Source organism: Camelus ferus, chromosome 7 (genome assembly GCF_009834535.1).
Source record: "Camelus ferus isolate YT-003-E chromosome 7, BCGSAC_Cfer_1.0, whole genome shotgun sequence".
NCBI classification, from domain to species: Eukaryota; Metazoa; Chordata; class Mammalia; order Artiodactyla; family Camelidae; genus Camelus; species Camelus ferus.
The window spans coordinates 40,809,198-40,832,892 of NC_045702.1; the positions used below are offsets into that span (position 1 = coordinate 40,809,198).

A 23,695-nucleotide genomic window follows, 5' to 3' on the forward strand; every position below is an offset into this window, starting at 1 on the left:
CAGTACTACCACTGGGCCACATGTGAGAAAGGTGGTCAGGGTATCTGGGACACAGGAGAAAGAGGGAGAGGGTGAAAAGAGCATTTGATTTACAAAAGTTCTGTTTATAAATGACTTTTTAGGAGTATGGAGTTAGGCTGTACTGGGATCACTCATACAGGCTGATGGGGAATCACCCAGAGTGAGTGGACTGACTGCTGGTCCTGGTTCTCTTCCCTGGGTCAGTGTCTCTCCAGCTTTCTGGTGCCTCTTCCTGAAGTAAGGTACCCGCTCATTCTTTGACTTCTCCTCCTCTGGCCGTTTGTCCTCCAAGGTCTGCAGTATGCAGACTTCCAGGAGCCCCGCCGTGGCTTGTTTCCAACCCATGCCTCCAGGACCCTAACGGATGATGCTTCCCAGACCTTAATATGGGAGGGAGGCAGCTCATGCTTGGTCTCTGTGTGGCCTTAGACAGGGCCTTTCCCCACTCCAGCCTCAGTTTCCCACTCTGAACAATGAGGTAAACTGGACCTGCTGATCTCTGACCCCTTCCTGTTTCTACTATGGGGTTGTGAACTTGTGACATAGGGAAACGAACTCCTAAGAAATGGAAAGAGAGCAGATTTCCTTCTGTCCAGCAGAGGGGAGCAGCTCCCCACAAACCAGCAGCTAAGCTGTGTGAGGGCTGTGATGGGCATGTGCAGGCCTGGCCTTATGGGGCCTTCTGCAGCAGGAAGGAACCTCTGAGCCCAAGTTCTGAGCAGTAGGCATGCTGCCCCTGGAGAGTGACCACAGGGGAGCCCTTGAACCCCTTCTCAGCTCTTCCCTAAGGCATTCCAGCCCCCCACGCCTGTCCTGCAGAGAGAGAGTGGGTTAGTCACTAAAGATTAGTGGGGCTCTGGCTTTGCCAGTTTGATCAGGAGAAGGAAGTTTATGCGAGCTGGGAAGACAAGACAGCAAAACCAGGCGAATAAAAGACTCACCAAACCTAGATGTTACCCCTAGGTTGACATGTCTCCAGCATCTCCCCAAAAGATACCGTCACCTCAGAATGTGACCTCATTTGGAAACGAGATCAGTGCAAGTGTGACTAATTAAATTAAGATGAGTTCATACTGGGGTAGGGTGGACCCTTAGTCTAGTATGACTGGTGTCCTTGGGAAATCTGGACACAGACATAGACGGAAGATGGCCACGTAGAGATGGAGGCAGAGATTGGAGTCATGTCTAGTCAGAAGCCAAGTAACACAGGGGCGGCTAGAAGCTGGAAGGATCCTCCCCCAAAAGCTTCAGAAGGAGCATGGCCCTGCCAGCACTTTGATTTTGAACTTCTGGCCTCCAGAACTGTGAGATGATAGATTTCTCTTAAGCCATCCAGTTTGGGGTTCTGTGTTCTGGCAGCACCAGCATATTAATACACTCTGCCCCCCACCTTCAATGGCAGAGGCTGTGCGTCCACTCCACCCCACCTTTGCAGTGGGCTTTGTTACAAATGCACAGTGTTTGTTGTTGCTGCTGTTGGTTTTAGTTTTGAATTTGGGTGCCTTTAGCTGGACCGCTCCTCCGAGTGCCTCACTTGGCTCCTGTGGGCATTTGAGCTGTGGTCCCAGTTCCACTGTCCCTGGAGGCTGGTAGGAGGAACCCCTCAGCTGCTCCCCAAACTCTTCTCAGTGTGGGCTGTTCATTCCTTCCCTAGGCTTCCTGTTTACATGGAGCAACTCTGACCCAGAGAAGGTTTTTGTGTTGGACAAAAATCAGCCTCCCTATAGCTTCAGCCCACCAGTCCTTGCTCTGTATTCTAGGGCCACACAGAACCCTCTGCTCCCTCTGCCTTTAGATATTTATGCACAGGAGCCTTATCCCCTTAAAAATTGTCTGGTCCCAGGTCCCTCTAAATGTCCTCATTGCTGTGGTTTCCTAATGGTCACTTTACACGGACAAGCTCTAGTTGTTAAACTTCTCTTTGCCATTAGGGACCAAGACTGGATATGATATAGCTGGTATATGTGCTAACCAGAGTCAGGAGAGCAGGAGCATCACCTCCCCGGTTGTGAGCTTAATATCTTTGATGATGCAGCCTGAGACCATCTGAAAGACTGTGACCGTTGTGATTCCAAGGAAGGGATAAGAGATGACAGGTTCTTTGGTCACCAGGAACACTTCCACAGGTACAGGGGTGTGGTATGAAGATGATAAACTGCCTGCTGGAGGAAAAAAGTGGTATCCATCCAGGTACTCAAAATAGAATTCTTTTTTAAAAACCTGAAGTTTAGTTGATTTACAATATTAGTTTCACGTGTACAGCAAAGTGATTCAGTTATATATTTTTTTCTGAATCTTTTCCATTATAAGTTATTACAAGATACTGAATATGGTTCCCTGTGCTATACAGTAGGTACCTGTTGTTTATTTATTTCATATATAGTAGTGTGTATCTGTTAATCCCAAACTCCTAATTTATCCCTCTCCTCTCTTTCCCCTTTGGTAACCATAAGTTTGTTTTGAGTCTGTTTCTGTTTTGTCAGTAAATTCATTTGTATTATTTTTTAGATTCCACATTTAAGTGATATCATATAATATTTGTCTCTATCTGACTTACCTCATTTAGCATGATATTCTCTAGGTCCATCCATGTTACTGCAAATGGCAATATTTCATTCTTTTTTATGGCTGAGTAATATGTATACATCACATCTCCTTTATCCATTCATCAAGACAGAATTCTTGATTCTGAACTTGACGTCTTTTTCTCCTTTACCGACCAGATATAGTTCTCGCCTATTTTATCTCCACACCTCTCTGAAATTTGTTTCTCCTTTCCCTATTGCCTCCATCATTCCTTACATGGAGCCCTGCCACAAGTTTCTCTCTTCAAACTGGCTCCTTGTAATCCTTTCTCCTTGCTACATTTACAGCTGAGCTTCCCAGTTTGGAAATGTGATCATGTGACCTTACACACATACACAAAACCTGCCCATGACTGCCCACATCCTTGGAGTTAAAGTCCAGTCTCACCATAGCCTCCCTCTCAGCCCCACTCTAGTCAGCCCCCCCCACACACACACACTCTGTGACCCAGCCTTACTAACCTATGGGAAGTGTGGTCTTTTGCCTTTGGCTTCTGTGTGTCCTCATACCTCTCCCTGGAACATTTTCTTTCATCTCTACTGCCCTCTGCCCCCCATCATGCCCCTAATCTCCTTAGTTCCTCCTACCTGGCTTATGACTTATATCAGGGAGGATTCTTGGGTGCAAACAAGGTCCCATTCAGACAAGCCCAAATGACAGGACACCTATTGGAGAGACATCAGAGAGCCTCACAGGGTCTGTGAGAGCCTGGGGGGCCAGGCTCTAGAATGCTCAGGCCCGAGGGAGGTCTGAATGTCCAAGAAGCAGAGAGTATTAGTTAGGAATTGCTTCTGGCTGCAGGTGGCAGAGACATGAGAAACAGAGGCACAGCAACCCAGTGCTCTGTTGTTCTCTCATCTACAGAGAAGCCCCAAGGTGAGAAGTCCGGGGTGAGTGCAGGGCTTAAGGATGTTGGGGCTGAGTTCTTTGAGCTTCTCTTGGGTTTTCCGAGGCTAGTTCAAGATGGCTAATGAAGTGCCCATCACTAGGCTCACCTCTCAGGCAGGAAGGATGAGAAAAAGGTAACAGGACGTGGGCCAGCGTAGCTGCCCCCCTCTTCAGGAAGCCCTCCCAGCAGCCCCACTCAGCGACTTCTGCTGACATCTCATTGGCCAGCACTGGGTCATACAATGTGATGTTTCATTGTGTGTGTGACCTTGGCTAGGCCACGGTGTCCAGACATTTGGTCAAACATGTTGTTGTGTGAAGGAATTTTTTTTAGATGAGACTAACATTTAAATCAGTAGACTTTGAGTAGAGTAATTCTCCGTCATGTGGTTGGGCCTCATCCAATCAGCTGAAGAAGGCCTTTAGGAAAAGACTGAGGTCCTCTCGAGATTTGGTAGCAGCAGGCAAGGAGGTAGAAAGGACCATGCAGGGGGAGAGGAAAAACTGGCCTGAGAATTAAGGGAATTCTGGCAAAAGACGAGCCCTTTAAATCAGCCAAGGACAGAAAGAAGGCAATTCTTTGATTTTTATTTGCCTGGGAGAAAAGGGCAGAAAGGTCTGGATAGCTGGAAAGGGGTCTCAGCCATCTCAGGGTTGGCGTGGCCTCCATCCTGCTGAATTCTGCAGCTCCTGCTGGCCAGACGCCCAGATGCAGTCAGCTCACTGTGATTTGTTCCTTCTGAAAACAGCGGGTGGAGAAATCGCTCCCTCAGCACCATGGCAACCAGATCGCCTTCTCCTCTCACAAGAGTGGCGAGTGCAGCCCTGCAGACCCTGACCCATCAGTGCGTGCTGAGCTCCTTCCAAGGTCAGGCCCTGTGCTGAGTGCTTGGAACACAAAGATGCACAAAGCCAAGTCCCCGCCTTACAGGGGTCCTCAGACTGGGGAAGGGGACAAACGTGCAAAGCCAACAGCATGAAGATTGACTGTCCGAGGGAAGGACAAGCCAAGTGCTGCGGGAAGGGCTCCTCCTCTCTGGGATCAGGAAGCTGACCTGCTGGGCCTCTCTGAAGAGCTGAGCTTGAGCTGAATTTGGGAGAATCAATCAGACTTAGTCAAAAGGATGGAGCTGGGGAAGCTTGAGAGCTGCAGGACCTTTGAGGAACAGCAAGTGTGGCCGAGCCTGGAGCTCTCGAGGTGCTGGAGACGGACAGGGAGCGCTCTGGGGGTGCTGCTCTCCACCCCCACCTCATGCCCCATCCAGGGGCCATTTTCCAGCCCTTCTAAAATCTCCTTTCTCTTAAAAAATCCTCTCTTGGTGTCCTAGTGATCACAATATCAGGTACTAACGGCATCTGATGTTCCTTCTGCGTCTGGCTGCCCCTTGTCACTGCTCCCATTGACCCCTCACTCCCTTAAGGCCTGACCCTTCTCCAGCTGCGCCACCTCAGCCGTATTAGGAGGCTCTTCACGTCTCACTCCCATCTCTAGTTCTCTTGGCCTGTTGGTCTCAGTTTCTTCTGTCATGAGCCAAGCCCCCTGTCCGTGTTGGGAAGGCGGCCGCAGGAACTCCAGAGAAGCAATCCCATGGGGATTCCCGTATTCATCTGTCAGTCCTGGGGAAGGAATCTGGTTGGCATTGGTTGGTTTAGGTTCCTGTCCTGGGTCATCACTATTACTAGAGTGATGGAGCAGTATGACTTATGATGAGAGAAATGAGATTCCATGATTGGCCCCATCAAAGTCACACTGAGTAAGAGAAAGACAGTTCCCAAAAGCTGGTGTGTCAGTCAGGGTCCCAGCCAGGAGACAGGAACCACACGATGTGAACAAGGAAAGTTTAATATAAATAATTATTAACCGATGGCAGAGGGTTAACCACTGAGTGGTAAGGAGAACTCTAATGAATACAGAAAGAGATAAGTGGATAAACAAAATGTGGTATATACACACAATGGAATATTATTCTGCCAAAGGACGGAAGGAAATTCTGACACGTGCCCCAAAGTGGATGAACCTTGAAAACTTTTGCTGAGTGAAATAAGCCAGACACAAAAGGACAAATATAGTACAGTCCCACTTATACGGGGTATCTGGAATAGGCAAATTCATGCAGACAAAGTAGAACAGAGGTAGCCAGGGGCTGATGGAGGGGGAATGGGGAGCTGTTGTTTAATGGGTAGAGTTTCAGTTCGGGATGATGGAAGAGTTGGGAAATAGATAATGGTGATGATTACCCAACATCATGATGTACTTAATGTCACTGAATTGTACACTTAAACAAGGGTTAAAGTGGTGAATTTTATTTATGTCCATTCACCACACACTCACACACACACAAAGAACAGGAAGAGTGGATGTAGGAGCAGGCAGTGGCTCAGGACTGAGGCACAGCACCCAAGGAAGAAGTCACCTTGGGGAGCGCCTTTTCCGGGGCTGAGACTCAGATCCCATTGGAGAGACATGCAGTGGCCCGTTCTCCCTCACATACAGAGATAGACTCCAAAGGGGCATGGGTCACTCCAGCTTGGGATTCGTTGTTAAATTGGATTTGGATCACTACTATGATAGTTTGGTTAAGGGACATGAACAGGGCCCTGAGTCGTTGCAGCCTTGATTGCCACACGTGGCATAACCCAAGACCACTCGGGCATCAGAAGCAGCATGCGAATTTGACTCAGTCAGATAGAAACAAGGTGTTTGGACAGTATGAGGGGTGCTGGGAGGCATGACTGGGGCTGCTACTGGCAGCATCAGGCATAGAGGATGCTTCAGAAGCCACCATTTCCACATGAATTTCTCTATTTTCATTGTGTTCAGATCAGGATGACAAACCCCACAGAAGGGTATGTTGCAGTAATAGCTGCTGCCTGATCTAGGCAGACAGTGTGATTGTGCCAGGTCCTGTGGACAAGGAACCATTACTTGCACCCCTGCCCCTGCAACTCAGCACCCCCAGGGTCCAAGGCATGCCGCCCACAGATGCTAGGGTTCTGCTTCTTCCTCCACCACCATAAAAGTGGCCATCCCATCCCGTTCCAATGCCTGTACCTTCATCTTTCCTTAGTGATCCCCACAGCACACCCAGACCTTCTGTCCTGGAGGGCCACATGCAAGAGTGACAAGGATTTTTAACAGATTCACAGAGACCCACAGCAGTGCTCCAGGGACTGCTGCAGGAGGATTCGGCAAGCAGGGCTCTCAGCCAAGTAGCCATTAGCTTTATGATCTAGGACCGTCTCAAGCCAAGAAGAAGATCCAGTGGCTGATCCAGAATTGTCTGGATCCCCTCGTCCCCTTTTGGTTGAGCCGCCCCCAGGAGGGTACACACCAGCCTGGCCTGGTGTTGCATCTGGGGGAGAAAGGAAGCACCATGCCCGGGAATGGTCAGGGTAGAATCCCAACTTTTCAAAATAAGCTTATAGAGCTCACCACCCCTTTGCTCTGGACATTACCCAGGAAGCAAAAAGAGGAGATGGTCCCTTTCCGGGCGTGGGCCACATTCAGTGACTGTATTAGACTGAGCTGACATAATAAAATCCCATAGGCCGGGTGGCTTAAACCACAGACATTTACTTCTTTATGGTTCTGGAGGTTAGAGGTCCATGGTCAAGGTGCCGCAAATTCAGGTTCAGGTGAGAGCCCTCTTCCTGGCTCGTAGCCGGCTTCCTTCTCACGGTGCCCTCACCTGGCCTCTCCTGCGTGTGCACTCACTCCTGTGTCTCGTCCTCTTATAAGGAAACCAGTCTTACTGGATCAAGGCCCCATCCTTATGACCTCATTTAACCTTAATGACCTCCCTAAAGGCCATATCTCCAAATACAGTCCCATTTTGAGGCTAGGGCTTCATCCTAAGAATTGGGCGAGGGGACACAATTCAATCCATCACAATGACCAAGCTGAGGAGGAGGTGACAAGATAAAGTTAGAAATGTGTGGAAAATCAATTTTTGAGGAGGCTGTTCCAATGCTGGATAATACCAGACACCTGTTGATGGGAGGGAGCAGAGGGGTCCATGGGGTACCTTGGCTGTGGGCCCTCTGTTGCGGGGTTGTACGGCTGTTGGCATAACTGACGCCATCTTGGGCACTTACGATTTCTCCTGCCCTTCAGCTGGCCCTACCCAGGACTGTACTGTGCAGTGAATCACCTCTCTGTCATCAAGGGCTTTGTAGTTAATAGATATTGTTTAATAGTCACTGAGGCCAGGTGGCCTCTGTAAGTCCCCAAACAATGATGAAAACTGTTGCTGGTATAATCCTGGCACCCTTGAGGCTAGTTACGCATTCATAAATCTCAGCTTAGGAATGCACTGTCGTGCTTCTGAGCACCTGCCGCCACGTCCTAGGTAACTGTAAAGTGGTCCCCACAGCCCCTCGGTGGTGTGGAGGGCAACTGCGAATCCTTCCGGATCGTTGCCCACCAGATCCAGATCCCACCCTGTGTGTAAGCTGTCCCATAATAAACTGATCATTGGTTATATGGAGCTGCCTGCCTCCAAGTCTCAAGATGCCTTCGGTCTCAAGATGCTTTCTCAGTTCGGTGGGCGCTTTTCATTCCTTCCATCCTCTGACAGTGGGCTTTGCGTTTTCGACTGTAGATGGTATGGAAAGCTGAAAACAAGACACGATTTTGTTCCAGGGGCTACAAGGGCCTGGTCAGTGTCATCATGGAGCCGCTGTATTCCTATGTCAGGGAGGAAGAAATGTTCCTCTGCCCTTCTGGCCGGTGTAGGAATTAAGTTGACATGAGACAGATTAACAGGAGAAAGTCAAACAAAAGTTTAATAATGTGTATACATGGGCGAGACCCAGGAAAACTGAGTAACTCCAAAATGACCGAAACCCTCACCTTAAACACTGTCTTCAGCTAAGGACAAAAGAGGATGTTGGGGGTTGTGATTTGGGACCTCAAAGGGGAGGAAGGCAATTCACATGGAGATGGAAAAGCAAATTTTAGAAACAAACGTTTGCTGGGCCACACAGAGGCAACGGGCCAGAGTGGACTCTAATGTGCAGGCACTGCCAAGTTTCCCCCACCCCAACCAGCCTGTAATCTTTACAGAGCTCCCTGGTGACAGCTCTATTCCAGGAGCAGGCCCTCTATCTAAATCCATTTAGGCAGTTAAGGAGAAGATCGAAGTTTGTTCCTGAGTCTTTTGAGGCTCGATTGTCTTCCAGTTGAAAATTCTCCACATGCCAAAGAGACCCCTCGGGGTGGCACGTTTTGCTCCCCTACACGAGTGCCTAGAATGGTGCCTGGTAAGTCATAGGTGCTCAGTACATCCGTAAGGTCTTTGCTGATCCTTTGCATGTCTAATTCTTTTAAGCTTTTTTATTTCCACTTCATTTTGCTGAGTTTTTTTTACATCACTGCAATATTTTCAGCAGTGGTTTTTCTTCCTTGGGCTAATTTTTCTTTTTTTTCCCCTACTTGTTTTCTAAGCTCATGTTTTACGTCCTGGTGTCTTACCATCTTTTTCCCGTACTCTTTCTTCTCAGAGGCAACCATTTCTTCATTTTCTAAATGCCTGGTGGTTGTCTATTTACAGCTCTTGTCTGCTCCAAGGCCGTGTTTCTGGTGAGGATTCTGCCTCTGCCACTTGCTTTTTCTGTTCTTTTCTTCTGCTTGAAGCAGGGGTCAGGGCAATGTTCCCCGTTAGCTGGAATTTTCCTTATGACCCAGGGTTCCAGGCTCTAATTGTTTAATTGGGGGGGGGGGGTAATTAAGTTTATTTATTTATTTTTAAATTTTAAATTTATTTATTTTTAATGGAGGTACTGGGGATTGAACCCAGGACCTCATGCATGCTAAGCACCTGCTCTGCTAAGCACAAGCTCTGTGAGCTTGATCGGCCTTTCCTTCTCAGCTCAGGCAGGTCTGGGCAAGTTTGACAACCCAGAGATATTTGGCCTCTGCCAAAGAGATTTGCGTGATTTGACTTTCACTTATTTATTCGTTTGTTGCTTAAATAGTAAGAGAGGATGTTTATGTCCCAGTGCCTGGGGGGCAGAAGACAGAGGTTGGAAAGACAGTGTCTGCGCCTCAGCCTCACAAGGACCAGGTCTGAGCCATCTGGAGAGAGGAGCTGCGGGCAGCAGAAGACAGAGCTCTCCTGCTCCGGGGGCCAGATACCCAGGTGTGATGGGGCAGCATGGCAGAGAGGGTGGGAGCCTCTTCCCACTCCTGCCTGGATGTGTTATGGGAGTAGCTTCTTGTCTCATCGTAGAAAGAATTCAGAGACAGGACACAAGAGGTCAAGAGAGTAAAGTGAGGATTTATGAAGCAATAGTACACTTTTAAGTGGAGAGCGGGCGGACTCAGGTGAGAAGCTGTGCTCAGTTTCTTTGCAAGCTGATTCATGGGATGTAAAAACGACTGGGCAGAATATTCATTGGAGAGGAAGGGGCTTGGGTCGTATTCTCTGAGTTTCATCCCAGCTCCACCTTCCCAAGGGAAGGAAAGATTTTTGTCCTTATTTAGTCTGGATCAGAAGTGTCATGGCATCAGTGCATGGTGGGTACTTCTTACCTGCAAGGCTCATTTTATTGTAAGGAGGGTATAATGAGCAAAAGGTTACGTTCAGACACCAGAGTTTCTTGCCTTTTCCCACCTTTCTTTGTCTGCCTCTGGGACCCTTATCGCCCCAAAATATGTGGTTTCCTGTCAGTCTAGAGTTTCCTCCTTTTCTTTGTCTGTCCAGGGACACTCCCCGTCCCCCCATTGTTTATAAGCTGTATGGTTTCCTGCCATTTGGCCCATGCCCCCCTTTTCTCTGCTCATATCTAGCTATGTGTCTGCTCTAATAGGTAGGGGGCTCAGGAGCAGGGGCCAAAGGGAACACAGCCCTGCTTTAGCATCGTATCAACTGAAAGCTTAAGTTTTTAAAGTGAAATATGGAGAGGAGAATCTCAGTGAATCATTGAGGCAGGAGGCTGGGTTCCGCATCCCTCAATGACCACAGACTGGCTGGTTCTCTCTTCATGTGTTATCTCACCCACGTGATCTGCCTGCAGGCTTGCTTGCTCAGGGGGCTGTTGAGGGTAGAGAGCTAGTCATTCCTTAACTGCTTAATTCTTCATTCTTCTCTTATCTAGAGAAGGAATCAACAGGTTAGGCAAGGCATGTTGTGCACTCAGGAGAGCAGAAGTCAGGAGTTGGTTTCAATTGCTTATTGACCTTCCTGTAGTTAGGTTCTTTTCAGGTTAGAGGGGGACAGAAATGGGCAAAAAGGGAAGGGGCAAAAAAGCTGTTTTCAAAAGGATTTGAAATTGGACCTAAGTAAGGAAAAGAACTCATGGAGAAGGAAAAGATATTCAGTAACACTGAGAAATTAAAATCTGAAGCAGTTATCATTGAGATTTTGTTCAGGAAATGAGTATCGACTACCTACTGGGTGTCAAATGATATATTTAATGTTAACGATACCAAAATAGACAAGACCTAGGCCCAGCCCTTCAGAGCTCATTGAGCAGTGGAGAAAGTATTTGAATGTTTCAGTGGAATCATCAGGAACTGGAGTCAACAATCTACTATATTTTAATTGCCTTTTTTCCTGATTATAAAAACAATGTATGTTTATTGAAAAGAATTTGGAAAGCAAAGAAGAAATTAAAATCAGCTCTGATCCTGCCACCAGAAAGAATCACTGTTAATAATTTTCATCTTTTTTATAGGCATATATGGTTATAATAATAAGTACTAACATTAATCAATGCATCCCATGTGTTAAGGACTATGCATGCTAGACTCTCATTTAATCTGCACTTCGGCCCTATGAAGTAGGTACCACCATTTTTCCCATTTTACATGTGAGGAAAAGTAGGTTTTGAGATTAATCTGCTCAGAATCTCATAGCTTGGGAGGTAGGACTCATTCGAGATCTGTCCTGTCGTAAGTTTATTTCTAGGTGTTTTGTTGTTTTTGATGCAATGAAAATGTTTATGCCAGTTATAAAATTCTGGTTTTTAAAGTGAAAAAAAAAAAAGTGAATGAAGGACCACAAATGGCAAAATATCCAAAAACAAAAAAAAGTAATGCAGAGGGGATGGGTAGAGCTCAGTGGTAGAGCACAAGCTTAGCTCACGAGGTCCTGTGTTCAATCCCTAGTACCTCCATTAAAATAAATAGATAAACCTAATTACCCCCCCCACAAAACAATACAAAACAAAAATTTTAAAAGACAAAAGCTAAAAAATTTAAAATTTTAAAAGTAAAAAAAATTTTTTTAAGTAATGCAAAGGGGAGAAAATAACTCTTTGTTACAATCTAAAAGGAGGACTCCGTGAATTAAGGCTGTGCCGGCTAATGTAGTGCTGCCACCTGGTGGAAATGATGATGTAGAACACTGTGTCCAACAAAACCAGCCCTGAGAGACTGACCCTCCCTGGGATGGAGGAGAAATAGTTGCAGAGAAATTTACAAGAAGAGGGAAGTCTTGTGTTGGCAGGTAGGGAGAAGAGTTATAACTGCTATTGTGACTTTATAACTCTCTCCACAACCTGAAAAGGCTTGGAGAAACTCAGAACTAAAGATGCTCAGAGGCTGTATGAGAGGACCCTGGGCAACAATCAAGTGGTCCACGTTCTGAGCCTGGCTCTGCTCATAAAAGCTTGGTGTCTTTGGGTGCTAATTCCCCTGGCCCTCTTTTTTTTGCTTGAATCATAAAGCCTAAAGATCAGAGACAATTCTGTGACCATTGTCTCTGCATGGCCCAGCAAACATTTATTTACCAAACATTTTCTTTTCTGTCTTCATATGAGGTGCCTTCCTCCCTCCTAAAGTTCTAAACCACTACCCGCAACATCCTCTTTTGTCTTTAACCAAAGATTGTACTTAAGGTGAGGGTTTTGGCCCTTTTGGAGAGTTAGTTTTCCTGAGTCTCTCCCATGTGCATGTTGGGAAGGGGAAAATTTCCCTTCTACCCATCTTGAGTTCTTGTGACTAGGCTAATAATAAGATTGACACAAGACACATGCAACAGGAGGGGAAAAAAAACAAATTTTAATTTGTGCACACACAGTCTCTTAGAAACAGGACCTAAGAAGAGGCCAAAGCAGGCAACTTTTGTACTTTTTTAGACAAAGAGTCAATAAATTTGTGAGGAGTTGGTAGGTGTTGAGTGCTCCATTAGTGAAGAATCTAAACAGAATTTGGGCTTGGGGTAGTAAGTTAAAGAAGTAACGAAGTTCATTTATATAAGCTTCTTGGTCTGAATCCCCATCTCTGGGGACAAGGGGTCCTTCTACCTCCAGATGCAAGGGGTGCACCTTTCACATGGGAGATTTATTTCCTACTTTCAGGGAGACGGAAAGGAGGGTCACAGTGTCCCTCTTGCATTGGCTATTTCTTAAGTAATTTTAATCCAAAATTATCAATATGCCAGTGTTGCATATTCTGGAGAGGCCCACTCTGAGCCCCAGCGTATACATGTTATTAAACTTCCCTTTGATTTTCTCCTGCTAATCTGTCTCATGTCAATTTAATTCTTAGACCACCTAGAAGAACCTAGAAAAGTAGAGGATAATTCCTCTCTAGAAGTGGCAACTTATAGAAAGAGCTCCTTGATTTCTTGGTTTTATAAGTTAATTGGTTTAATAATATACTCAATATGCAAATTGAAATCACAATGATATGCGACCATATCCTTCCCAGAATGGCTACAATTAGGAGAGCTGATGATGTCAAGTATCGAGACTGTGGAGCAACTAGAACTTTCATATATTGCTGGTGGGAGGGTAAGTTGGTATGATCATTTTGGGCAATTGGCAGTTATCTTCTATGTCTACCCTGTGACCCAGCAGTTCCGCTCCTGGTTATGTTCCCCAAAGAAATAAGTGCTTGTGTTCACTGAAAGACCTGACAGAATGTTCATAGCAGCTTTATACATAATAGCCCCCAGTCTGTTAACAACGCAAATGTCTATTAAGAATAGAATGGGGGTGGTACAGCTCAAGTGGTAGAGTGTGTGCTTAGCATGCACGAGGTCCTGGGTTTGAGCCCCAGTACCTCCATCAAAATAAATAAATATACTAATTGCCTCCTCCTATAATAAAAAATAAATCAATTAAAACTTTAAAAAAAATAGAATGCATAAGTAAATAACATGGCTGAATCTCACAGACATAATATGAAACAAAAGAAACAAAAAGAGTACATAGGGTGTGATTTAATTTACATGGAGTTCAAGAATAAGCAAAATTAATCTCTAGTGAAAGAAGACAAAATAATGCTTGCCCTAGGGGTGAAGGGAGTTGACCAGAAGGGGCACAAGAGAGCCTCCCCAGCGCTGGAAATTTCTGTATCTCCTGAGTGGTGGTTACACAGGTGTACACATATGTCAAAACATATTCACCTGCATAAAATGTTATGCACTTTGTGTCATTTATTAATTCACAAAAAGGAAAAGGAAAACAGTGACTGAAGTCCATCAGGCTAATGGGTAGCAGTGGCCCTGTGTCCTGGAAATGTCAAGCCCAGTGATCTAGTGCCCCTTTTAGATGGCACTGCCCTTCCTGGCATCCTCTGCCCAGGGGACCTCAGGTTCTGTTCTGGTTGGAGGTAGGGGTGGCAGCTGCTGCTCCAGGTCGGCCAGGACCTGAGACAGGGTCTGGACCAGAGGTGCTCTGCTGGCATTGGAGCTGCAGATTTGGGGGCAGCAAGGAGAGAACAGAGCCAAAAACAGCAGAGATGCTAGGAAGGTATGAGGAAGTCTTGGGGAAGAGGGTGGGCTGGAGTAGCTGTCCCTCAACATGCTTGGCTCAGGATGGCTTTCCTCATCCAGGTCTTGTCCAGATGTAGCCTTATAAGGTTACAGCATCTGCTCCTGGCAACCTGACCTTCAATGATTTTTTGCAGCCTTACCTAGATGAGGACAACTATATCCGTCAGGATCTAGCAGGGAAAGGTGACTCACTCTAACAAGGTAATCAAGCAGAGTTTAATGAAAGGATGTGAATAGGTTCAGGGCATGGTCCCCTCCACCTGGATCCCACCCAAGTATCCCCTTTTCTCTAGGCTCATGCCACAGCCCTCTCCCAACTCCATTCCAGTCCATGTGGCTCATCTTTACTCCCTCTAGGTGTCGAGTTGCGGGCTATGCCAGTGGTTCTCAGTCCCAGCTACTCATAATACCTGGGGTACCTTTAAAATACATCAGTGCCTGGGCCCCACCCCCAAAGTTCCAATATAATGGGTCTCAGGTAGGGTCTGGGCATTGTGCCACTTAAAAGCTCTCAGGTGACTCTAACAGGCGCAGATCATATTTCAGACTTTCCAGGGCGTAGGACCTTAGCACAGGTGCTTTTTCAAATCTCCCCACTGCAGCCAGAGCTGAGAAGCTCAGTTCCATTTTCTTTCCAAATCTATTGTTCGGCATAAACTTGGGGATCTATTCTCCTCAGACTTTCCTTTAAAGTGTATTTCAGAAGTTAAATAATGTAATGAATTTAAAAGCTGAACTTTGATTATTTTCAGGCCAAAAATGGACTATTTTTCAGCCTTAAAAAGAAAGGAAATTCTGACACATGCTACAACATGGATGAACCTCAGGGACATTGTGTAAGTGAAAGAAGCCAGTTTCAAAAAGACAAACACTGCAGGACTCCACCTATATGTGGTACTTAGGGTGGTCAGAATCATAGGGGCAGAAAGTAGAACGGTGGCGGCCAGGGGCTGGGGGAGGGGCAATGAGAACTTACTTAACCCTGCGTGCAGGGCTTAAGTTTTGCAAGATGAAAAGGGTTCTAAACATTGATTGTGTTACTGGGAAAAGGGAAATAAGAATTAACCTCGGTTCTTAGTCATCGGAAAAAAAAAAGAATTTTTAACGAGAGACAGAAAGCACGATACAAGTAAGATTTTTATTAGTGAAGTAAAAAGGTGGTAAAAGGTAGTACACTCCTGAGAACTGGGAGCCGGCCAATCCAGGAGATAAAAACGGTGCCGCTCCTTTGTTTTTCCATCTTATATCTTGGCTTAGGGGCATTTTTTGTGATTGATTGATTAACTGCACAGGTTCTTTGAGTGATCAAGCTGATTGACAGCTCAGGCTCCTTGTGCTCAGGTTGATTGACAGCTCAGGTTCCTAGTGCTCTGGCATGCCCAGCCCCTTTTGGGCAGGTTCTTACCCATGAAGCACACAGAAAAACCTCCAGGAGGGAGCTCAAACTGTAATGTTAATTACATTATAATGAGCATTGATTCAAGTTACACCGGGTCCTTCTCTTATATGCAGCTGCAGCATTTTGATTTTAAGTGGCTTCTTTTGCTGGCCCTCATTTAGAGAAAGCGAAAATTTCTGGAGTCCCTTATCCTGAATGCAGGCATACTGTTATTTTCTGGGCTGTTCCTTTCCCCTTCCTCTCCCCCTGCCCGGTGCTCCTTTCTATCCAACTGCCTAACAGTTGTGCAACTGTGAATGTATTTAACACCACTGAGCTGTACCCTTAGATGGGCATTTACATGTATTTTACCATAACTTTTGAAATTGAAGTATAGTTGATTTACAATGCTGTGTTAGTACCACAATTTTTTAAAAAAATTTAAAACAGGAATATTTAATTCAAATTGTATGTCCAGACACAAATTTGACAAAAACTCCCCCTCATCTTCCTCACATCTCAGCCCCTGTGGTTTGCTCTGGATACAAGGAGAGCAAATCTTACCAACTCCCTTTCTTCTTAATCCGGCCAAGTGGGAAGACACAGCTGAGCTTGAGACTATAAACTGGATGAAAAACAATTGTGAAAACTCCTGCTCATTCTCTGCGTCTCTAGTGAGCGTGCTCAGAGTGCAGGGCTCGGCTGTCGGGAAGGGAGCCAGTGAGGACGCTGGTGTGGACAAGAAGACAGGGCAGGTCGGGCAGTGGAGGAAGGGAGAGTTGAAGTAAAACTTCTCTGCAAGGTAAGAAAGAAAAAGAGGGCATTCTTTTCCAATTATGCTGCTTTAGGAAAATGTTCTTTTTCCTGGCCATGGATCCCCGGTGTACTGTCTCTGAACATTGTTATCACGAGAGCTGTGTGTGTGGGCTTCCATCCAAGAGTCAGTCTCAGGGGCTGGGAGATTATACGGAACAGGAGCTGAGACTGCAACTTGCCCCAGGGTTGGGGGGCAGTGCCTACCCTGGGTTCCTCTGTCGGAGCTCCTTGGTGACCTGATTCTAAACTGAACTCACACTCCTATGACTTACCTAGCTCCACCGTGCTGCTGCTCAGGGTGGGGGTACAGGTACCAGGGCAAGACCAGCCTGTGTGTGCTTCCCCACAGCCTACGGAATTGGCGAGGATGGTTAAATTGAGACACCCAAAGTGAGCCTCAGGCTGGTTATGCCCATGAGAGCGCTCTTATGAGGCATTTAACATTTCCCTCCCTTTGATTCTGGGAACGATATTGAGCATCTGGATTTGAAACCCTTTTTCTGTTGTAGAAATAAACACCAACCGATTGAGCTCGAGCAAAGGCTATTTATACAGGGCTTGCTCTAGCAAGGGAGTCAGCCAACGTCGCTTAAGTTTTGGCAGACATTCAAAGGCAGGCAGAGGAGAGGGGAGGCTTTCTAGTGGAAAAAGGGGAAGGCTGCAGGTGTGCCCGACTGAAGGCTGTTGGCATGGGAAGCTGCAGGCATGCCAGCCAGAAGCACAGCATCCTATGTGATTGGTCAGGGGAGCATATTTGCTTTCTCCAGTTGGAAATGGTGGCATGATTTAGGGAGGCTATCACATATTAATAAAGTCCTGACCATTTGGGGCTGATTGTTACACGGGCTATTGTTTCACTTCCTGGGCTAGTTGTTAGAAGTCTGACTTCGTGGAAGTCTGACTTGCAGATAGGTTGGCTTCCTGGGCTGGTTGCTACAGATTGTGGGTCAGAGTTCTGCTTTTATATATGGTCTGACCATTGTCCATTTATCCGTTCATCTCTCCCTACCAAACTGTAAAGAAATAAAAAAAGTTGCCTGCCATTCTTGTTCTACAAGGATCAAGCCATCAGCCACTGCAGCTGCCCGCTGACAGTGCACCTGAGGGGAATTCAGGATGGAGAAAAACAGGAAACATTCTGTGCTTTGGATATACTAGCCCCTAGGTAGTTAAGATGCATATCTTAGGAAAAATTTCAAGTAACACTAGATTATTGTATCTTCCCATACAGAGGAAAGCACTAAAATCATAAACTTGAGTTGTCTGTTCTTGTGATGAGCAGTAGTCTTTTGATGTTCAACTACATGTTTTTTCCAGCCAAAAAATTCATGTAGGGATTAGCAGGTACATACTACTGTATATAAAATAGATAAACAACAAGGTCCTACTATATGGCACAGGGAATTGTATGTAATAGCTTGTAATAACCGATAATAAAAAGGCATATGCTTATGGATAGCTGACTCACTAACTGGACGCCAGAGACTAACACAACATTGTAAATCAACGATACTTCAGTTTAAAAAAAATAATAAAATTTATATATATTCTGGCTCCTCCCTTACCTCTTTGGAGCAGTTCCTCAGAGCTATCTGAGAAGCTATCTCTCAGGCTGTAATAAGGTCCCCGTATAAAACTTAATGCACCACTTTTATGCTGTGTGTTCTTATCTCAATTGACAAAACCTGGAAGTGTTTCAGCCTGAGAGTCTCGTGGTGGTGGAGATGAAGGAGTCCCAAAGTACGGGCAGCAGAGGGAAGTGAAGCTTTCTTTGCTTCTCCCTCTACGCAGGCCAGTGTAGCCACAGCAGCATCAGATGAAGGGGGAGACAGTGGTCCAGAAGCTCCAGGTGTGGCCACTAGCAAAGCTGAAAGCTAGGAGGGGCAGGCGGCAGTGGGGAAGGGGAAGCTGCCGCTGCAGTGTGGGCACTCAGGAGTCTCAGTGAGAACAACCCTTCCCCAGATACGTAAGTGGAAGGTCACCCTGACAGCAGAAGGAAGCCCTCCAGCTATATTGTCTGTATTAGTGGAGGGAGTTCCCAGAGAGCTGAACCCTTTTATAAAATCCATAATATCCCTGACTTTTCATTTCAGAAATAGAGTTTGCCACCAGAAGTTATTTAGGGGGTGGAGAGGAGGGCAGTTGGGAAAAAAAAAGTGATTTAAATCCGTCAACTTTTGCTAGCATCAAATTTGTAAACAGCTCCCAGCTGCCCCTCCCCTATTAACCATCACCTGGCCCCCATCTCTAACTGTAGAAATCTTTAGAGTTGTCTCTAGGAATCATTCTCCCCCACCAGACCCCCACATGGCAATTGGCTTGCTGTATGGTTTATGATGTTCATATTTACTTCTCTTAACCTCCAGTAGACTATAAACTACTTTTTTAAAAAATCACCTGCAGTGCTGGCGTAGGCACTGAAAAAACACTCTGATCTGTGTCCCTGTGATGGATGACACAATCAGTCACCAAATACTTAATTGAGAAACTTCTTGGAGCCAAATCAGAAGTTAGGCACCGGAGGGCACAAGGACAAAACAGCCACTGCCACTGGCCTCAGGGTGAGAGCAAAGCAGCCGTGTGATCACAGCACAGCGTGGTAAGCGCTGAGTGATGGAATGGAAGTCAGTACAAAGTGCTGTGGGAACTCAGATAAAGAAGTAACTTGCTTTGATCAGCAAATCAGGGAAGGCTTCCCAGAAGAGGTAACATTTGAAAAATGAATGGAGGTTTTCCTTGCAGAGGAATGAGAGAGTGTCCAGGTAGAGGGAGATGTGAGACAGAGAGGAGTAGCTCAGGTGATGGCATCCAGAGAAGGGCAGGTGGGGCTGGGGTTCTGGTGGAGATGTGGCTGCCTGTGTCCGTAGGGGCCAGGTCGTGTAGGGTCTGCATGCCATTTTTATAAGGTGTTTGGTTTTAATTCTACTGGCAACTTAGAGTCCATCCAGGCTGCTAAACAGAGAAATGGCAAACATCTGTTTTATTACGATAATTTTGGCATCGGTGTGGCAGATGGATGGGGGCACTCAGTTAAGAGACTGCAGATTAGAACCTGGACCAGAGCAAGAAATAACTGAAATTCTCTTCTGCTCCTCTGGGGGCGCTGTTCTCCTTGGTAGTTTTCAGGCAGGCAGCTTGTCCAAAGGCAAAATCCAAGTCTCACTCTTGCACCTACTGCGTGGCTTTTGCTTTCTCCCGTCCTGCAGCTTTTCTTTCCACTTTTTGATGATGTCCTTTGAAACACAAAAGTTTTTAATTTTGATGAAGTTAAATTTATTTATTTTCTTTTTCATTTGTGCTCTTGATGTCACATTTAAGTAGGTTTTGACTAACCCAAGGTAATGAAGACTCACCAAGAATTTTCTAAGAATTTTATAGTTTCTAAGAATTTCATAGTTTTAACCCTTACGTTTAGGTCTATGACCATCTTGAGATAACTTTTGTAGATTTAATGAGGAAAGAGCCCAACTTTATTTTTTTGCATGTTGACACCTAACTGTCCTCAGTAACATTAGTTGAAAAGCCTATTTTTCCCTCATTGAATTACCCTTGGTGAAAATCAATTAGTTGTAAATATGAAGGTTTGTTCTAGACTCTGAATTCATTGATCTGTATGTTTTTCTTTATGCCAGGACCACACTGTCTTGCTGGTTTATAAGCTCGGAAAACAGAAAGTGTGAATCCTCCAAATTTGTTCTGCTTTTTCAAATTTATTTAGCTACTCACACCAGCATCTCAGAAGTCTTGTCAGACAGCTTTTTTGGTTATTGTTATTATTAATTATTGGAGATTGACTAGCCACAGGAATTTGTTATTTGTGAACCTCATAGGTTCTATCTAACTCAAATAGACACATCTGCTATCAAATGGGAGGGAAATGTATGCAAAGAAAAGAGAAAAAAAATATGAAACTTTTTTTTTACGATCTGAAAAATGAAGAACTCTAACTGTATAGCAGTTGTAGAAATGCCATAAATCGTATCTAAACACATGTTTTGGGTTGATGGAGTAAGAATGATTGCTTCTAGCTTGTCCACAGCTTCAGGACATCCCAAGAAATTGAAAGGATTTTAAGTACAAGACTCTTCCTCCATTATCTTGTAAAAGAAATAAGAAAGTTTTATAGAAATATATGCAAATGAGCGATGTCAAGATATGAGGTAAAGCTTTGTGAGCCAACAGTAAGGTGTTAATAAACCTTAAAGGTGAACCTCTAGCTCAACTCACAAATGAACAGAACAAGTATGGAAAACATAGCATTTCGTAAAATAGAAATTCAGCTCTACATCCCTCTCTAATTACCTAGCTTTCCTGAGAGTTTGATAAGACTTTTTCATTGCACGGTATGCGATGGTTAATTTTGTGTTGACTTAGAGGGTGTTTTGGAATGAGATTAATATTTAAATCTGGATTGCCCACCATAATGTGGTGGGCCTCATCCAGTCAGTTGAAGACCTGAATAGACCAAAAGACTGACCTCCCTGAGCAAGAGGGAGTTTACCAGCAGACTGTCTTCAGACCTCATCTGCACCATCAACTCTCCTGAGTCTCCAGCCTGCTACCCACACTGCAGATCTGGACTTGGAGCATCCATAATTGTGGAGCCAATTCCTTACACTAAATCTCTGTCTATATATGTCTACATCCTATTGGCTCTGTTTCTCTGGAGAACCCTGACAAATATAAGGTATAAATACTTCCTGAAACAAATAGATTGGTGGATCTTTGCTGACCTCCAGAGAGTTTATAAATTGCATTATAAAGCTTTTTAAATGAAAGCACCTTCTATTTTGATTGACGTACAAAGGCAAATCCTCTTTCATACAGATACAAAAGAATTCAAGAAAAGAAAAAGATTTCATTCCATACACTTTGTTTTTTTTTAAATTTTTTTAAATTGAAGTATAGTCTTTACAATGTGTCAATTTCTAATGTACAGCATAGTATGTCATTCATACATATATTCCTTTTCATATTCTTTTTATAGGTTACTATAAGATATTGAATATAGATATTGAAATAAACTTGTTTATTTTATATATAGTAGCTAGTATCTGCAAATATCAAACTCCCAATTTACCCCTTCCCACCCCCTTTCCCCTCTGGTAACCATAAGTTTGTTTTCTATTTCTATGAGTCTCTTTCTGTTTTGTAAATAAGTTCATTTTTTTCTTTTTTTAGATTCCACATGAGTGATATATAGTATTTTTCTTTCTCTTTCTGGCTTACTTTGCTTAGAATGATGATCTCCAGGTCCATCCATGTTGCTGCAAATGGCATTATTTTATTCTTTTTTATGGCTGAGTAGTATTCCATTGTATAAATATACCACAATTTCTTTATCCAGTCATCTGTCGAAGGACATTTAGGTTGTTTCCGTGTCTGGACTATTGTAAATAGTGCTGCTATGAACATTGAGTTGCATATATCTTTTCAAATTAGTTTCCTCTGGATATATGCTCAGGAGTGGGATTGCTGGATCATATAGTAAGTCTATTTTTAGTTTTTTTGAAGAATCTTCATACTGTTTTCCATAATAACTGCACCAAACTACATTCCCACCAACAGTGTTAGGAGGGTTTCATTCCATACACTTTAAATCTACTGGTTTGACAATTTTCATTTGAAAACAATAGTATGTCTTCCCTGTTTTTAACAGGATAAAAAATGCTAGCTAATATTCTAGCTTTTGTAAAACCTGGATTTGTTTATTCATGAAAAGCCTAAATCTGGACTCCCTAAATCTTTTACTAATCTTGCTCTTCATTTAAGTTTACATTACTAATTGTTTAATAATATAAAAATGTTAAGAAATGCATATATCTAACTACCCAGAATTATACCTTTGAAAAAGATTTGCTCTTAAGAATTTCAGACAGTAACTGTTTAGAACTAGTTACTCCACTTCCACTGTCTATAAATTTCATAATGTTGTCTGTCTGACAATCTTTGCTGTCATCAGTGACTACATTATTATGTAACATCAACTTAAATCATAACACCAAGATCCTAAACTGACTTTGAGACCCTGGACTAATTGAGTTAATTAATAAATAACCTTTGGATGCCCAATTTCTTAGCAGATCAAAATCCTAAACAATAGGGAATGCAAAAACAAGGAAGCATAATCTTAATATGTCTGCCCTTGCCTCCTGTTTTTATTCTTTAGAGAGTGACCATCAGTTAGCAGATTAATAAGGATGTACAAATGCCTTTGGGCCATATTGGCATACAGGATACCATTCACTCTGTTCAGGACGTGCAGAATGAATGAAAGTGAGCTGATGGTACAAAAGCAGGCATCCTTGGGGGGCTGTGGTCCGCTAAGTACCTGATGTCAGACTATGCTCCGTTGCTTCCTTTCCTGTTGACTCCATGCCTGAGAGGGAATAGAAGTTAATTTCTTTGGTAAAAGTTGTAATAAAATAAGTATTCAAACAGTAGTTGCAAAGACAAGCAAATATGTAAGGTGATGGATATGTTTTGTTGGGCTTTCAAGGAAATTGCTGGAGTTTTATTGAAATGGTAAGTTCAATGTGATATGTCTTTTTTTATAAAGCTATATATTTACCACTTAATTTTATGTGCATGTATAAATATATATAGGCATATGAATTAGTAAACAAATAAAGTTTGTGAATGACATAATTCAGAAAAAGAATGATCTTCGGTCATGCTTTTGAATCTTTTTTTAATTTTATTTTAATTTTAGTTTTTAAGTGGAGGTATTGGGACTTGAACCCAGGAACATGTGCCTGCTAAGAATGTGCTCTGCCACTCAGCTATCACCCTCCCTTCCTTGAATCATCTTTAAACAAAAATTCTTCACTTCTGAAAGTTAGGATTCCTAATAATTATTGTTACTTATTACTGTTTTTTATTTTAAATTGTCCATCAGACAAAGATTATAATAATTTTCTTATCTTCAGGCCCCTATCACTTACGTTCTGATCTTTAGGTATGTTCTGTCTCACCTGATAACCCTCCTCACCATCTCAAGGAGACATGCTACAGATAATTAGCCTGTTCGGTCTTCCCACATTTCCTTTAGCTCAATCACTACAAAAGCCACCTAAAACACATGTTCCAGGGCCCGTCCCTTTGGAGCCAAATGTTAAATAGGCCTTTTCCTTTCCTAAGCAGACATTGTATAGCAACTCCTGACTTTGGGCAACCTAACCACGCTAAATCCTTTGTATTGTTTGCCCAGGAAAAGGCAAGTTGTGCTTTAAAAGTGCTTAGGTGAAAGCTACAGACTCATCACTGGCCTACGGCCTGTCTT

The 23,695-nt window shown here is 44.2% G+C and overlaps 1 protein-coding gene across 2 annotated transcripts in view; it reads left to right on the plus strand.

Moving 5' to 3' along the window:
* Positions 1–23,695, plus strand: part of GGCT (gamma-glutamylcyclotransferase) — a 54,474-nt gene that overhangs the window by 4,899 nt on the left and 25,880 nt on the right. Inside the window, exon 1 of one of the 2 annotated variants that reach the window (XM_032483774.1) lies at positions 16,317–16,399. The exons of the other annotated variant lie outside the window; for it this stretch is intronic. The gene's annotated coding sequence lies outside the window, so the exon portion shown is untranslated. Of the gene's footprint in view, positions 1–16,316; positions 16,400–23,695 lie in introns of those variants that run through there. 2 annotated transcript variants of the gene reach the window in all.